The 18,849-nt window shown below is 39.7% G+C and overlaps 1 protein-coding gene across 6 annotated transcripts in view; it reads left to right on the forward strand.

Moving 5' to 3' along the window:
* Positions 1 to 18,849, forward strand: part of csmd3b (CUB and Sushi multiple domains 3b) — a 919,486-nt gene that overhangs the window by 221,668 nt on the left and 678,969 nt on the right. The gene's annotated exons all lie outside the window — the stretch shown is intronic.

The following is an 18,849-nucleotide window of genomic DNA, read 5'->3' on the forward strand; positions in this document are numbered from 1 at the left end:
TCACAGAGACATCAGGGGGTATGTAGATGGAGCATAAAGTGATGGTTTTATGAAGTGTTAAATGCACTGCTGTTGCTTGTAGGTTGGTATCTAATGCAATGTGGCTATGTATTATGTCCTGTCTTACTAAGATGGCTGTACCACCAGAGGGATGTTGTATGTTTGGTCCACAAGCATTGAACCTTGCAAAGTTTTTCATAGTCATGGGGCTATTTGGCACCAGGTGAGTCTCCTGTAGACAAAAGGCAGGGGGATTAAAGATGGCAGCTAAACGCTGCAGTTCTGCAAATTTGGCTTTAAAACCGCGACATTTCCACTGAATAATACGACTACTCAACATTAAGTGAATAAATCAGGTGGTCGCCTCATCCTCCTGCCTTTCAGTGAAAGGCTGCGACTGCGAGAGGTTGTAGCCTCCACCATTTCGATATCCTTTAAGTGTTCAGTCTTATTAGGACTCTTTTCTTGACTTGTTTTTGGTTTCTGTGAGACTGTTTTCTTTTTGCTCTTATTTGATTGGCTTTGTTCTGCTATCAAGCTTTGATTCTGACTGGGTTGGATTTGGCTTGGCATAGTCTGAGTCTGAATGCTTGTGGTCTTGTTTTTTGTTTGAGATGAATTCCTGTTGCTATGAGTTAATTGTGGTTTATCCTTGGTCACCCAGGTCAAGTCTGTCTGGCAATCAACAGTTCGCATAGATGGTTTCACTACCAAGGCAAAGGATGTCCCGATTTTAAAAGTGGGGAGTCCCTCAACCAGTTTATGTGCTTCTGGGTAGCTCACATTTCACTCTCTGGGTTTCTTTTTCCTTCGTCCAGATAGGACAGTCTTTTGAGGAGGCTCTGTGGTTGTCTGCGCAGTTACTACACTTTGATGGTTTATGACAGACCAGTTCATGCCCTTCTTCTCCACAGTTACAACTGATGGGCTTGTTTTTACAGCCAGCCGACCCGTGACCAAATTTCTGGAAATTAAAGTATCTCAGCAGGTTAGCTATGAAGAGGCCAACAGATAAACTTAAGTAGCCTACTTGGATCCTCTCTGGTGGTTGGGGCTTATTTAAGGTCAGGATGTACATACCATTTTTAATCATTCTGTGTTCCTTTTTAATTGTTGTTCTCTTCACATTTGTCACGCCTTGCTGGGTAAATTCTGAAGCTATTTCAGCCTCATCCATGTCCTCTAGCTCTCTAGTGCGGATTAATCCTTTACTGCTGTTCAGAGATGGATGGTAAAACGCCATCATACCAACACCAGCCAATTCCTTGGCACGTAACAAATTCTCAGCTTGGGTTTTCTTTAAGCACTCCACTAGGATCTGGCCAGACCGCAACTTCTTTGCATCTTTGACTGCCCCAGCTATATGTGAAATGCCATTATGTAGCCTATAGCAAATGGAGACAGCTTGGTAAGGGGCACTTCTGGTGATGCAGCTTCTAAAAGTATGAACCTCTGCCAGTTTTGCTTTTTGGGAAAAAAGTACATCCATTTTCTAAATCAAGATCGGAATCCTGATCCAACAGTCGTCTTTTAGGGGTTTGTTTAGTATTCATGTTTGTATATTTGTTGTTTCATCATCTCTGCTCCCCACCCACCTCGGAGCCCAACAGGGGGATGCACAGAGCCGCGGACATTCTGCGGTTATGCACCAGGGATACAGGGATGGTATACTCGAGCAAGCATACAAAGTGTATACATTACTTGATTGTCCCTTAGCCAACGCCTTCTGGGAAGAGTAAATGTATGGCCGATATTGACGCCAAAGAAAAAACAACCCAGGGCACGTCTTGACTAGCCGCTTGATTGGATCGGGCCTCTCCAACCTCCCATCTGTGTGAAGTAGGAGCCAAAGCACCGTGTTGGACCTGTAACAGCTGCAGCCAGTCACATTCCTCAAGCACCAGGATCTCTTCCTCCACTGACATGGGTCGCAACTCACAGCAAACAAGTTGCCCCATTTGTCGCCTCTTATGATCAGCAAGGGGGTGCTAGGGACCTATTCTACCCCGGGTCCCCTCTCTCTGTGATCATTTGCAATGTGTGAATATAGATTGTTTATTCTTCATAGTTATTTCTGGCATAATGCGGCTAAGAGGACAAATAATCCCTCAGAACATGAAAAGCATAATTCAGAAAAATGAACTTTTAACGTTAAAATTCTGGGATTGCAATTGTGGTTTGACTGAAAACCAGCTTACAATGCGGTCCCCCAGGAAGTCCTCCAGAGTTTGAGAAGCTTCAGCTATAATGCTTAGATATATAATTTTCAAAACTAGATTAATTTAACTATTGTGAGCCTAAAAGTATGCAAAGCCAGTCTTTTTTACTGAAATAATAAAAACAAAAGTAATATCAAATACAAAATCAAATAGAGTGAAAATATTAGTGGGAGAAAAATAAGTAATTAAATGAGCAGTACATGGCACACGACAAGCAGACATAAAAAAAGAAAGATAAGGTATATATAAGGGTCGTCTTCTTCTCCTTCTCCTCCTTCTCCTCCTCCTCCTCCAACATGTCTCCCCATTGGACATTTTACCGACACCAGCCAAATCTTACACGACCCAATCAAAAACTCGCATACACACGCAAAATACCCATACCTTTTTACTCTGAAACATTTCCAGTTTAAACAGCTAGTCTGCTGTGGCCTAGTGGGCAAGGTTACAGTCTTGTGAACATGGGGTCCTGGGTTCAAGCCCAGCTAGGAACATGTTGCTTTAACCTGCTTTTACCCTCACTAATAATTGTCTACTACTTCTCTATTATTGCTTTTGCACCATATCTACCCGCCATTCACCAAACGTATACACTGCATTATGACGTACCATCTGCACGTTCAGTTATTAACCGGCTACAATATTGCATGTGAGAGTGAAATACATAGTAAGGAATTAACCACAATGGGCTGTCCCGTATTATTTTACCGCTGTCAAGCAAAACTCTTGTTGGTACTGCTATTTGAACCGTTGTTATGCAAAAACTCAATTACGCAATTTCATAATTTCGTCCTAATTTCTCTCACACTGTTGTTATTTTCTCATATGCAAAGCCTGCTGGGACATATGCGTCCGGCTCCTATTCTCCACTATCAAGTTTTCCGGTTCTAGCTTAGCAAAACAGCGAACAGGATTCCCACCTGCAGATAAGCCTATCAAAATGCCTTATAAACCTTACAAACACTAAAAGTGCATCTCCACGAAATAACAGACAATGGAGCAGGACAGCAGGGTACACAAGTTGCGACCTAGGCAGCTCTAATTTTACGGGCTTGCTGATTCTTTTCTCAATCAAGGCTCGTTGGATGGCCGTCAAATCCATGAGTACATACATACACTGACCATATTTCACCTGCGTTCTTGTTGCGTTTATGCTTACGCCACCGCACCCTTTGTCACAGCCACTGTTTTACATATATAGCAAACAGAAACTGCTAAACAGTACACGCTCATCATACTGTACAAATTCACACAAGGATAGCCATAATCCACAACCGTTTCTTACAGGGTCACTTCGCATTTCTCACTCTCATAATAGAACGCTTTGCAAAAAGAAATGATATCTCATAAAAAACACGTTTTCAACGTACAAAAATGCCAAGTTACTCAAAAGTATTGATATCAAAATGACGCCAAGTTACGGTACTACAAACAATATAGGCTATCTTGCCTCACCGAAATTACATAAGTATTTCAAAGCAATGCTACCCAATATTTCCTCAATTCTTTCAAGTCACTTGGCCCTGTGTTTTGTAATTTTACCATTTTACAATGTTGTGCAAACTTTGTGTCAGATCAAAGAGTCAAATATTTCGAATTGCCTCATAGAAAACATTGAAATTCATGTACAAAACTGCTGCTGAGTAACTACAGGAAGCACATTTCTCCAGAAAACATGTTTATACTTGCTTCTGAACTGAATTTGACTACATGTACAAGTTATTGTATATTTGCTACGTACAATAAATACTGCATGTAAAATACATATTGTACATACATACATAGAGAACTTCTTTATCCCCATGGGGACATTTCCCTCGCAGCATGCTACATTCACATTTACGAACAAACACTTATACCAAGAAACATACTATCATTCACGCAACAAAAAGGCTTGACGGCGAAATACATACATACCAATACAAATTGGACATTTACACGCCTATTCAATCAATCTTGACTGTGAGAGAGCCATCCACACATGTTTGGCCTGTCCATGTAGTGCATGCTTATACACACAGAGCCAAGTGACTTGAAAGAATTGGAGGAAATATTGGGTAGCATTGCTTTGAAATACATCTTATGTAATTTGGTGAGGCAAGATAGCCTATATTGTTTGTAGTACCGTAACTTGGCGTCATTTTGATATCAATACTTTTGAGTAACTTGGCATTTTTGTACGTTGAAAACGTGTTTTTTATGAGATAGTATTTGCAGTATTTGCAGTGTATCTACAGTCCTAATACTAAAAAAATCCAGACTGCAAGTAGGGAAGTGCCAGTTGCTTACATTTTGATATTTTATTGTCTTTAGTGACAAGAGTCCAACTTGGTTGTGCAAGATCATTCTTGAACTGGTTCAGGAAAAACTGCTCAGAAGTAATTCAGACTCTCCTTTGTATGTTAATTTCTACATACATATACTGTTGTTCTTCTTAAGCCGCGTTTCCACTAAAAGTACCCGGAACTTTTATTCCCAGGAACTACTTTTCAAGGAACTAAAAGGTTCCTTCAGCCCATTGTTGTCTGCGTTTCCACCGCGGTCTGAAGTCCCGCGAAGATTAGGCAAATTAGCCAACTGACGTATGAAAAAGCAACGTTGTCGTCGGTCCATCTGTCCCATGATTTCTTCTGTAACCCCATACTACCACCGAAGTAGCCTACATTATTTTCTAATAACCGGGACATCCCGGAGGGGTTTATTCCACTTATATAAAATTAATTACCAACAATGACTATATATGGTTACTTTTGTATTTATTGATTTTTATCGATTTAATTAACTGAAATTGAAATACGTGGCCGTTTGGGCATATTTTACCGTTGTCAAGCAAAACTGTCGTTATGTTTTTATGCGAACATTTACTTTCATGTCTTGACATCCGAGGCGACAGAATGCATTCACATTCCACAAATAACTGGCAACAACAGCAGAAAACATGCACACGTCGTAAACAATTTGCTGTTGAATTGATTACTTTTTCATCGTCAATTCCATATAGGCTAATCGCAAAATGACAAGAATAGAACAAAAACTCGGACTTGCGTGAAAATTTAAATTAGCAGTGGTACAGCCACCGTTTGCTTTCCTTCAAAGTTACTGCTAGCCGAGCAGCGAAGTGTGCCCCCCTCCAGATGCGAACCATACACCATAAATTAGTCCATAGTCTTCCTGGTCTTTTTGTGGAATTGAAGAATGGCAGAGTAAAATTATGGCAGTCTGAAAAAGCAAAAGGGACGATTACTAGAATTAACCTGTTATTTTACCCTGACAAAAAGTGCGGAAGGTGATTTTCAGTTTGCTTTTACTGTATCACTGATGTAAATTACGCAGAACAACCACATACCTCACATAACTGTATCAAACGTTTTGAGTCAATTACAACGGGCTAACAAAGAAAATCCGGAAGAAAATATTCAGCAACCAAATTAAACCATTTGAATGTTTTGGTACGTAATATGCTGTCCCAGCACAAATGCTTAATATTTTATAAAACGAATACTAAAGCAAGAAAAGAAGAAGAGCACACGTCATAATTCCAAGACGTTGGCAAGCTATAACCAAAAGTAGGCTACTGCACCGCATAACTTACAAGTTTGACTTCAAGTTATTATGAAAATAAATCGGTTTGCGGCTGCAGATTTTTAAAAATGGCGGTTGAAATAAAACACTGCAAGTAGCCTAGTCGACCACCCCCCAAGCAGGGACTTTTTTGGGGGTAAAATAAAGTCCCCGGAACTTAATTTAGACCCTAGTTCCTGTGGTCGAAACGCACTGAGTTCCTCAAAAGGTTCCTAGTTCCGGGTTAAAGTTCCTGCGGTGGAAACGTGGCTTTACTGAGTATACTGCCAGCTTAAGCCGCGTTTCCACCAAAAGTACCCGGAACTAGTCCCAGGAACTACTTTTCAAGGAACTAAAAGGTTCCTTCAGCCCATTGTTGTCTGCATTTCCACCGCGGTCTGAAGTCCCGCGAAGATTAGGCAAATTAGCCCACTGACGTTGTCGTCGGTCCATCTGTCATATGATTTCTTCTGTAACGCCATACTACCACCGAAGTAGCCTACATTATTTTCTAATAACCGGGACAGCCCGAAGGGGTTTATTCCACTTATATACAACGGGTTACCAACAATGACTATATATGGTTACTTTTGTATTTATTGATTTTCATATATCCTCTCAAACACATTCATTAACAGCAGAAAACATGCACACGTTGTAAACAATTTGCTGTTTTATTACTTTCTCGTCGTCAATTCCATATAGGCTAATCGCAAAATGACAAGAATAGAACGAAAACTCGGACTTGCGTGAAAATGTAAATTAGTAGTGGTACAGCCACCGTTTGCTTTCCTTCGAAGTTACTGCTAACCGAGCAGCGAAGTGTGCCCTCCAGATGCGAACCATGCACCATAAATGAGTCCATAGTCTTCCTGGTCTTTTCGTGGAATTGAAAAATGGCAGTAAAATTGAGTAAAATTACGGCAGTCTGAAAAAGCTAAAGGGAAGATTACTAGAATTAACCTGTTATTTTACCCGGATAAAAAGTGCGGAAGGTGATTTCCAGTTTGCTTGTACTGTATCACCAATGTTAATTATGCAGAACTACCGCATACCTCACATAACTGTATCAAACGTTTTGAGTCAATTACAACGGGCTAACAAAGAAAATCCGGAAAAAAATATTCAGCAACCGAATTAATCCGTTTGAATGTTTTGGTAGCCTACGTAATATGCTGTCCCAGCACGAATGCTTAGCATTTTATAAAACGAATACTAAAGCAAGAAAAGAACAGAAGAGCACACGTTATAATTCCAAGACGTTGACAGGCTATAACCAAAAGTAGGCTACTGCACCGCATAACATACAAGTTTGATTTGAAGTTATTATGAAAATAAATTTGTTTGCCACTGCATATTTTCAAACATGGCGGGTAATGGCGGAAAATAAATACAACACAAATCCTACGAGTACTCGACCAATCAGAAATGTTCAGCGCTGCAAGCTCCACCCAAAAGGTTCCTGTACTTTCGGAAAGTACTACCCCCCGAGCAGGAACGTTTTGGGGGGTAAAACAAAGCCCCCAGAACTAAATTTAGACCCTAGTTCCTGCGGTGGAAACGCACTGAGTTCCTCAAAAGGTTCCTAGTTCCGGGGTATAGTTCCTGCGGTGGAAACGCGGCTTAAAAGGTTCCTTCAGCCCATTGTTGTCTGCGTTTCCACCGCGGTCTGAAGTCCCGCGAAGATTAGGCAAATTAGCCAACTGACGTATGAAAAAGCAACGTTGTCATCGGCCCATCTGTCCTATGATTTCTTCTGTAACCATACTACCACCAAAGTAGCCTACATTATTTTCTAATAACCGGGACAGCCCGGAGGGGTTTATTCCACTTATATACAACGGGTTACCTAATGACTATATATGGTTACTTTCGTATTTATTGATTTTTATCGATTTAATCACCTGAAATTGAAACATTCTTCCACGGCCGTTTGGGCATATGTTACCGTTGGCAATCAAAACTGTCGTTGGTAGTTGGACCGTTTTTATGCAACAAATAGGATATAACAGGCCAATAGTCAGATTGTAACTGTTTTATATATCCTCTCAAACACATTCATTATGTTTTTATGCGAACATTCACTTTCATGTCTTGACATCCGTATCAGTATTATGGTCAGTGACGTTCCATGTGAATTTGTGTGCCGCAAGCTAAATACTTTACCTAATTATAATTCATGTGTATAAATGTTACATTAATTCAGTTAAGCCTGTTTACAGTATTGAAGTGCTAAAATGTCATTCAGTGAAATGAAAAACCATTGTAAAATGTACAAAACCATAAAAAAGAAATGAACACTCCCGGCAAAATTTAAGAAATGTTTCTAACAACATGATCAAGAAAGAATGATCAAGATATTTTTTGTCTTGGATTTATAACACCATTCTAAAACCATTCTATTTCTGAGATGAGGGTTGTCCACGACTTGACAGAAGCCATAACTATGATAATATATTGTGAAAATGACAGGCAGAGAAAATAATGCTTGTGACAGGGTAGTTTTTTGTGGTGATATGTGGCTATATTGTGATGAATATTCTCAAGTGTGTCCAGGGGGAATGGACTGCAGAACACTCATTTGTCATGGTTTCCTTTTCTGAATCTAATTTGGATTACTCATGCTTGCATAAAAATGACATGTAAGGCATATGCTTTGCCAGAATGTATGATCTTTCTACTGTAGTCTGGCAACCTGAAATATTGAGGTATCAATCAAAAAATCCCTCAGCATTGCGTTTTTTATTTCAACTTTTTATAATTCAAAAGAAAAAGAAACAAAATCTATGAACAAACAATTGACATACCATTTCTTTCTGCATGTTTTGTTTCTAACATTCTCTTGTCTGTGGCTAGACAAACTGTGAATATGATAAGACAATGTCATGTAGCCTATTGTGCAGATTTATATTCATTTTGGCTGCTAAACAGCACAGAAGAAACTCATGATCAATGCAACCCACAGCTCAATCCCCTTAAGAGTACAGCTTTGAAATCCTGTACAGTGTAGTATAATTCAGGTGCTTGAAAAGATCATTTAGTGTTGACAGGAACAGGTTAGCCCAACTGCATAAAGACCAGTTGTACAGCAGAGCTGCTCAGCATTAGTCCTAAACACAAAAAAAAAAAAAACATACAAAACTTTATATTTCATTGTCCTCACTGGTTACATACAACAACAAACATACAGTGCAACGTTGTTCAGCCCTGTCTCATCGCACGTATTGTCTCTATTTCAACAACATTTTGCTGTTGTACCCCACCTCCGCAGTGTTGCTATTGGTGGAACTTCAGTGTTTCGTTCATGTTTAAGAGACATCATGGACCTGGACAAAGAGAGATCAATACATGACATAGAGAAGTGTCCACTTCTCTGTGATGCCTGCAGCAATTTATACAAGGACCTAAATAAAAAAGGAAGCTTCATGGCTGGAGATTGTTTGATCAATGTCACAGAATAAGTGTGTACTGTTATCAGAACTGATAGGACAATGATAAAAAAATTTTTTTATTGAATTACTTAGTATATTCTGTTGTAGAATTTAGGTACTATTCAGTCATTTTTGTCCAGAAAAGAATGGGAAAGGGGAAGGGAGAGCACAAAATAAAGTGAACGTCCACTCTGCAAGATTTGCAAAATTGATTCCCATTTTGTGACTCTGCGACACTGTCGGATCTTGTCAGGACACTTTCCAAAGTGATCTCATTGGACATTCACTCACTCATCTGGAACCGGTGTAAAGGTTAGCTGCTTTTCCAGGTTTCTAATCCTAAAGCTCTCTGACATTTCTTCAGCTGTTCAGCCCTATATTGTTACAGTTACCTCAGATTGTAGACCAACTGGGTTACCATTACAGAGTGATTACACCTCATCTTTAAAACTGTGATTAATTTATATATTGCTTTCAACTTCATTTGGGAAAGATTTCTAAGTATGGTTAAGCAATGAGTTGTAGATTATAAACAGCACTAATTAATTACATTAAACTGGAAATATGGCAGTAGCGGTACATACTCGGTTAAACATGGTCTTGTTGCCCATTTACAATAAAAGTATTAACTGAGCTTTTTTCTTGGAGCTCAAGATTTGTCTATGAAAGCCCCTATGAAACACGGAACACCAATGTAAGTGCAGTCACGGCTGCATATAATGCAATCTATGGTGTCAGAAGCGTAAAACAAAAGGTCGCAAAGTAAAAAAAAACAACAACAGTGCACGCACAACAAGGACTTTGGGCATGCAAATGGGCTTCTTCTCGCACACAGGACTCTTGGCGCTCGCGCTGTGTTTTTTTCTGTGTGCATGTTTTGGCAGTCCTCCTCGCACGCAGGTTTTACTGTTGCCATGGGTTTTGACCATAAACCGTATAAAAATATGGACAAAGTGATTATGATGTCTCCCACTGATTTGCTATGGTTAGTGCTCACTGGCACATGAAGCCCAAACTAGGGTGCCGCCATTGCCTGCTTGCAACCAACTCAAGCGCAGTAGAGCGAAAGAGTGGAGTCCCTGACTACCTTACATGGTATTTAGACATGTCCACGTCTGGACAACTAGCGTGTCCATTCAACCATAGAACCGTAGTCAACAGCTCGTTGCGAGAGGACCTTCCCTGTACTACCGTGCTGAAACGCCGTTATTTAACCGGATCTCGCTGACTTGTGGGTGTGGCAAACACGCCTGCCACAGGCCACCGAAGTGGCTTTCTTTGGGGCCCTCCAGCACAGAGACACAGGGAGAAGATGTTCAAATAGTCCACATTTATTTGCAAGGGTTTGGCAAGATGGTACAGCCAAAGGAGCAGATCTTCAACACTGTCATGACAGAGAGGCTCCCCTGTGTGGGTGGGGATGGCAGATTTAACCTGTGCGCAGTGATTACCTCACTACGCACAGGTGCAGCCACTCCTGTTCCTGGGTCCAATTAGCCTGGCCAATTATCTAATTATTTACCAATTATCCAATTGGCCAGGTCTAATTAGCTTGACCCAGGGCAGGTGTGGCTGCTTAAACCAGCCATCCCCACACCACAGTGGGTATCCATAGTTTCAGGTGAAAAATGTTACACACATACGTAACACTCGTAAACATTTGAATGTTATGTCAGTAACCTAGCTAATGTACTAAAAGGTCATAAAAATGTGTTTTCTTATTTTACCAGTAGAACTATCATAGCTGGCTTTCTAGCATCATTAATAGAATATTTGCTAGCAAGTGATTCCTGTTTTGTTTTATAATGTATAATTATGTGCAGTCAAAGTAACATTAGGTTTACTTCTGTGATACTTAGGCGTAATGAACATATATTTATGTATCGTACCCTTCCTACGGTCTATGGTATACAGGAATGATGGCGCTATATTTTGTACTCGTTTCAGCCTGGCTAATTTAAAGCTAGCTCACAGGTTAAGTCTTTTTACTCAAGTCCACCAATTTAAAAGGAAAAAATTTGTTTCATTAAGTATGAAAGAAAAACTCATAGCCTACAATTTATATGTGTTATTTCTTTGGCTTTAAATGAAATATTTTTCTTGTATATAATGCTGTAATGAGTATCACTTAGAGCTAAATGCTATTTAATCTAATGTTTTCCTCATGTCTAATAAATATTTCCTCAAAACAATTGTTTACATTTAAAGATTCTTGGCATAGACCAATGGTCCAGTGACAGCATAATTGTAGCAAATTAGCTGCTATTAGGAATATTCAGTTAGAGCTAATGTTTAAGGACAGCAACTACTATACACTGATCAGCCACAACATGAAAACCACCTGCCTAATATTGTGTAGGTCCCCCTCGTGTCGCCAAAACAGCTCTGAGCGGTCTGCGGCTTCGCAGCCCCATACGCAGCAAGCTGTGATGCACTGTGTGTTCTGACACCTGTCTATCATAGCCAGCATTAACTTTTTCAGCAACTTTTTGTGCTGCAGTAGCTGTTCTGTGGGATTGGACCAGACGGGATAGCCTTCGCTCCCCACGCGCATCAATGAGCCTTGGGCGCCCATGACCCTGTCGCCGGTTCACTGGTTCTTCCTTGGACACCCCACAAGACCTGGCGTTTTGGAGATGCTCTGACCCAGTCGTCTAGCCATTACAATTTGGCCCTTGTCAAAGTCGCTCAGATCCTTACGCTTTCCCATTTTTCCTGCTTCCACCACATCAACTTCAAGAACTGACTGTTCACTTGCTGCCTAATATATCCCACCCCTTGACAGGTGCCATTGTAAAGAGATAATCAATGTTATTCACTTCACCTGGCAGGTGGTTTTAATGTTGTGGCTGATCGGTGTATTACTAAGGTGGTAGACAACCACAAACTGTTTTTAAACAGTTATTCTCTCCATTATATTTGCACACACTATGGATTTTCATCACTGAGTGAACTAGCTAAAGAAAATTGGTTAATTTGCATTAACCATTGATAATTTCAGCCAGAAATGTAGTATGGCTGTTGTAGGCATGCTTAATGATCAGAAAGACATCACACAATATTCGGAAGCTAGCAATTAGGTGGACATGTCATGTACTTTTTTCATACAAGACAGCAGCATGAACAATAAGTTATATGATATAGTAATACATATATCAAAGTTTATGTCATATGTCTAGTAACAATAGGCTACAGCATGTATATTGGAGCTTGTAGAGCAGCGACTACTCATTGGCATCATCTTTCAAATTCATGACCATAGGAGATCAGAAGAGAGAATTACCCTCAATGACCAGTTTTATAACAGTTATTATATAACAATAATAGTATTAAATTAGTAAAAACATTAAATTAGTAAAAACAAATAATAAAAATATGTATAGCACTTTTGTAAACAAGGTTACAAAGCACAAGCATAATCATCATCAGCATGTTTCTTTGTAAAAATCCTCATAGCCTGGACATGAGATTCACGCGTCCTATGTCTTCAAATTCTGGGTGCACTGCTGGTGAAGTCTAATATTAACATAGATAATTACCATGCCTTTTTCCAACTGCCTTGAAAGTGGCACCTACAATCATTTCTGGTGACTGCAGCAACATAATTCAGGTTAAATTCTGCTGATTCCCAAAAAAGCAACTGGGATTTTCTCCACCAGGATATGCAATCTCTTGATCTGCAATCTCTGGAGCATACATCAATCAGAAATATGGGGGTCCTGGATCACTGTGCTGAAAGATACCACACACTAACCCAAAACAAGAGAAATGCAATGAGGTACCAAAGGTTCAACATTTTGTCAGAAAGCATACAAAATGTCCTGTCTTAGTTTAAAGCCCACTCACCACTAGACCAGACATGGAGAAGAAAAACGCGGACGAGACCAACATATAAAAATATATACAAACATAGTTGAGGCCAAAAGTTTGCATACACCTAGACTAAAGATAGTCAAACTCAGCTTTTCACAACTCTCCACATTACATGTTACCATACATTTCTTTTGGCAAGTCAATTAGGGCATCTACTTTTTTCACATCAGAGGTAATTTTAAAACAATCGATTCAATTAGAGACAGATTTATTTCAGATTTAATTCACTATATCAGAATTCTAGTGGGTCAGAAGTTTACATACACCAAGTTGACTGTCTCTTTAAACAGTCTGGAAGATTCCAGAACTTGAGGTAATGACTTTTTAGAAGCTTCTGATTGGCCAATTGTCATAATTAGGAATTAATTGTGAGTTAATTGGCACATGTGGCTGTATTTAAGGGCCTACCTTTAGAACCACTGCCTTTTTGGCCCTTGATACCATGGGAAAATCCAAGCAATTCAGCCAAGGCCTCAGAAAATAAATTGTGGACCTTCATAAGTTCAGTTCTTACTTAGGAGCATTTTCCAAATCATGTTGTGGGAGTGTTTTGCTGGAAAAGGGACTGATGCACTTCAGAAAATAGATGGCATCATGAGGAAGGAGGATTATCTAGAAATACTAAAGCAACACCTCAAGACATCAGCTATAAAGTTAAAACTTGGTCGCAACTGGGTCTTCCGGCAGGACAATGATCCTAAGCATACCTCCAAAGTTGTAACAAAATGGCTTAAAGACAACAAAGTGAAAGTATTGGAGTGGCCATCACAATGCCCTGACCTGAATCCCATTGAAAATTTGTGGACTGAACTGAAAAAGCGTGTCCAAGCAAGGAGGCCCCCAAACTTGACTGAGTTACACCAGTTCTGTCAGGAGGAATGGGCAAAAATTCTGGCAAATTATTGTGACAAGCTTGTGGAAGGCTACCCCGAGCGTTTGATTTAAGTTAAGCAATTAAAAGGCAATGGCACCAAATACTAACAAAGTGTATGTAAACTTTTGACCCACTGGAAATATGATATAGTACATAAAAGCTGAAATAAATCTGTCTCATAGCTATTATTTTGAAATGACCTTTTATGGAAATAAAGTAGATATCCTAATGTATGTAAAGTGTATGTAAACTTTTGGCTTCAGCTGTAACATAGAAGAACATAGATAACCAAACACAGCTGTTCATAACAAGAACTTTGTACATTCACAGCCCAAGGTGTTATTGGGACAAATATTTACATTGAACCACAAAAAGTCCACATATTACAACAATGAATGCAAGTGCAACATCAAGAATGAATTACCAACTGTCATAACTCATAACTATATATATATTGTACAAAATACTGTAAGTTTGGTGTTTAATTATAGATAGATAGATAGGTAAGAAACACAAAAAGCACATATTTATGTTCCATAAGTGCAACCATAAAATCTGTCATGAAAAGGCAAACTCATAACCTTGAAACATTTTTGGTGTGCAAAATAACTAGCACTTTATTTAATATTTTTGTGTTTGTACAATTAACATAAATACAAACACTATATACATTAGTTACGTTGCAGATTTGTTTTATTTAATAGTCCAGTACTTAGGCCCTGTTTATGCAGACTCTAAAGCCGCGTTTCCACCACAGGAACTTTACCCCGGAACTAGGAACCTTTTGAGGAACTCAGTGCGTTTCCACCGCAGGAACTAGGGTCTAAATTTAGTTCCGGGGGCTGTATTTTACCCCCCAAAAAGTTCCTGCTCGGGGGGTAGTACTTTCCGAAAGTACAGGAACCTTTTGGGTGGAGCTTGCAGCGCTGAACATTTCTGATTGGTCGAGAAACTCACAGCATTTTTTTGTGTTTGTTTTCAGCCGCCATGTTTAAAAATATGCAGCCGCAAACCAATTTATTTTCATAATAACTTCAAATCAAACTTGTATGTTATGCGGCGCAGTAGTCTAGTTTTGGTTATAGCCTGCTAACGTCTTGGAATTATAACGTGTGCTCTTCTGTTCTTTTCTTGCTTTAGTATTCGTTTTATAATTTTTAAAATAAAAAGCATTCGTGCTGGGACTGCATATTACGTACCAAAACATTCAAACGGATTCATTCGGTTGCTGAATATTTTCCTCCAGATTTTCTTTGTTAGCCTGTTGTAATTGACTCAAAACGTTTGATACAGTTATGTGAGGTATGCGGTAGTTCTGCATAATTAACATTGGTGATACAGTACAAGCAAACTGGAAATCACCATCCGCACTTTTTATCCGGGTAAAATAACAGGTTAATTCTAGTAATCTTCCCTTTAGCTTTTTCAGACTGCCGTAATTTTACTCAATTTTACTGCCATTTTTCAATTCCACGAAAAGACCAGGAAGACTATGGACTAATTTATGGTGCATGGTTCGCATCTGGAGGGCACACTTCGCTGCTCGGCTAGCAGTAACTTCGAAGGAAAGCAAACGGTGGCTGTACCACTACTAATTTACATTTTCACGCAAGTCCGAGTTTTCGTTCTATTCTTGTCATTTTGCCATTAGCCTATATGGAATATAGTTATACATATACATGAATGCATTCTGTCGCTTCGGATGTCAAGACATGAAAGCGAATGTTCGCATAAAAACATAATGACTGTGTTTGAGAGGATAAATGAAAATCAATAAATACAAAAGTAACCATATATAGTCATTGTTGGTAACCCGTTGTATAAGTGGAATAAACCCCTCCGGGCTGTCCCGGTTATTAGAAAATAATGTAGGCTACTTCGGTGGTAGTATGGGGTTACGGAAGAAATCATATGACAGACGGACCGACGACAACGTTGCTTTTTCATACGTCAGTGGGCTAATTTGCCTAATCTTCGCGGTACTTTAGACCCCGGTGGAAAAAGCAGACAACCATTGGCTGAAGGAACCTTTTAGTTCCTGGTAAAGTAGTTCCTGGGACTGAAAGTTCCGGGTAATTTTGGTGGAAACGCGGCTTTTGGTTGGCTGTACAACAACGTGATGCGAATTAGCCTCTTGCACAATTAAGTGTGACGCACATCTCGCTACCTCTGAAATTCATCTGCTTGCTCTCTTTGACTCCTTGTATTTCAGTGACATTTTACACAGAGTTAGCTTTCATATACCGTTAAACAATGTTTATAGTGTTTTTAGCATTCATTTGCAGAATTTAGTGTTTGGTTCAGCTTTTAAACCGTTGTTGTTCATATATTAGCCATCCCCGGTACATTTTAGTTACCTTGCTAGGCAGCTAGTTTCATTTGCTAGCCTGTAGCAGCTGCTTTCTCTGGCTGTTTTTATACTCCATGCCAGGATGAGCTGCTGAAAAAGAGAGTACCTGATATTCATTGTCTTGCTAAAGCGAACAGTAAAGCTCAGATGTCAGCACAATCTGTATTTTGATCAAGTTCATTGAAATAGTCTTGACTGAAGCTTTTTGTGAAGCAGACACACTCGTTGTGATGATGTTGACCTTGTCTTTTCGATGTTGACCTTGTCTTCAGTCTCTGATGTTTTTACCTGATGGTTCTGTGTTAATATGCCCAAAATAATTTATGAAACGGACACTCCCTTATAGTCAGTTATTGTTTTTCCTTGCGACCTTTTGTTTTACGCTTGCGAGCTTGGGATTTGCACGCACAAAGTTTTTATGTTTTGCTCAGGAGCCTTGTAGCTATGTGCATGACTTTTGGCATTATTCTGACTCCTCATAGCAACTCCCCGTTGAAAGAGCGAGGCAGGTGCTCCTGTGCTTTTTGTTGCAGAGGTGCAAGTGACAAACATATTGTCACATTTCATAGAAGGAAAAACAGCACTAAAGCTAGCTGGCTAGCCTTTTGTGGTCAATACAAACATTATAAATTATACCTCTGCTTTACAAACATACAGTCAGGTCCATAAATATTTGGACAGTGACAAAGTTATTGTTATTTTCGCTGTCTACCACAGCATATTGGAGTTGAAATTAAATAATGAATATGAGCTCAAAATGCAGACCTCCAGCTTTAATTTGAAGATATTTGCATCCAAATCAGGTGAACAGTGTAGGAATTACAGTGCTTTTTATATGTGGTCCCCCCCCTTTTTAAGGGACCAAACGTAATTGGACAATTGGCTGCCTGGCTGTTCCATGGCCAGGTGTGTGTTATTCCCTCATTATTTCATTTACAAGTAAGCAGATAAAAGGTCTAGAATTGGTTTCAAGTGTGGCATTTTCATTTGGAATCTATTGCTGCTAACTCCCAATATGAAGTCCAAAGAGCTGTCACTGTCAGTGAAGCAAGCCATCATTAGGCTGAAAAAAAAAAGAAAACCCATCAGGGAGATAGCAAAAACATTATGTGTGGCCAAATCAACTATTTGGTACATTCTTAAAAAGAAAGAACGCACTGGTGAGCTCATGAACACCAAAAGGCCCGGAAGACCACAGAAAACAACTGTGGTGGATGACAGAAGAATACTTTCCCTGGTGAAGAAAAACTGCTTCACAACAGTTGGCCAGATCAAGAACACCCTCCAGGAGGTAGGCGTATCTGTGTCAAAGTCAACAATCAAGAGAAGACTTCACCAGAGTAAATACAAAGGGTTTACCACAAGCTGTAAACCATTGGTAAGCCTCACAAACAGGAAGACCAGATTACAGTTTGCCAAAAAACATCTAAAAAAAGCCTGTACAGTTCTGGAACAACATCCTATGGACAGATGAGACAAAGGTCAACTTGTACCAGAATGATGGGAAGAGAAGAGTATGGAGAAGGGAAGGAACTGCTCATTATCCAAAGTATACCACCTCATCTGTGAAGCATGGTGGAGGTAGTGTTATGGCGTGGGCATGTATGGCTGCCACTGGAACTGATTCCCTTGAATTTATTGATGATGTGACTGTTGACAAAAGCAGGATGAATTCTGAAGTGTATAGGGCTATATTATCTGCTCAGATTCAGCCAAATGCTTCAAAACTCATTGGACGGCGCTTCACAGTGCAGATGGACAATGACCCAAAGCATACTGCGAAAGCAACCCAAGACTTTTTTAAGGCAAAGAAGTGGAATGTTCTGCAATGGCCAAGTCAATCACCTGACCTGAATCCAATTGAGCAAGCATTTCACTTGCTGAAGGCAAAACGCCCCAAGAACAAGCAGGAACTGAAGACAGCTGCAGTAGAGGCCTGGCAGAGCATCTCCAAGAAAGAAACCCAGCGTCTGGTGATGTCTATGGGTTCAAGACTTCAGGCAGTCATTGACAAAGGATTTGCAACCAAGTATTAAAAATGAAAATTTAATTTATGATTATGTTCGTTTGTCCAATTACTTTTGAGCTCCTAAAATTGGTGGGGGGGGGACCTGACTGTACTTTATTATGGACCTGACTGTACTTTATTGATATACAATAAACACTGAAAGATCAAGGAAGTTGCTCATGTGCTGTTTGTTGCAGAGGGGAAAGTTACGATCTTATTAACATGTTATCCGAAAGAAAAACATTTTTTTAAGTTTGAAATACAGCTGTTTAATGTGTCAGTTGAGCATAACGGTACACTATAAAAATTAGAAGCTTTGAGCCATTGTTGTCAATTTATAGCTGGCTGAAGTGTTCCTGTGCTACTTTTTGTACATTTCCAGGTTAGCAGCGCTTACATTCGAACATCTAATAGATTAACATGGCTTAAAGCCAATTATAGTTGGGGGGCATCGGGGAGCAATTGGATTTAGGGATGGGGGTGACCCACTGAACTGTATGATATGGAATGGACATAACCACTTGCTTCTGTTG

This window comes from Anguilla rostrata, chromosome 8 (genome assembly GCF_018555375.3).
Source record: "Anguilla rostrata isolate EN2019 chromosome 8, ASM1855537v3, whole genome shotgun sequence".
Taxonomy (NCBI): domain Eukaryota; kingdom Metazoa; phylum Chordata; class Actinopteri; order Anguilliformes; family Anguillidae; genus Anguilla; species Anguilla rostrata.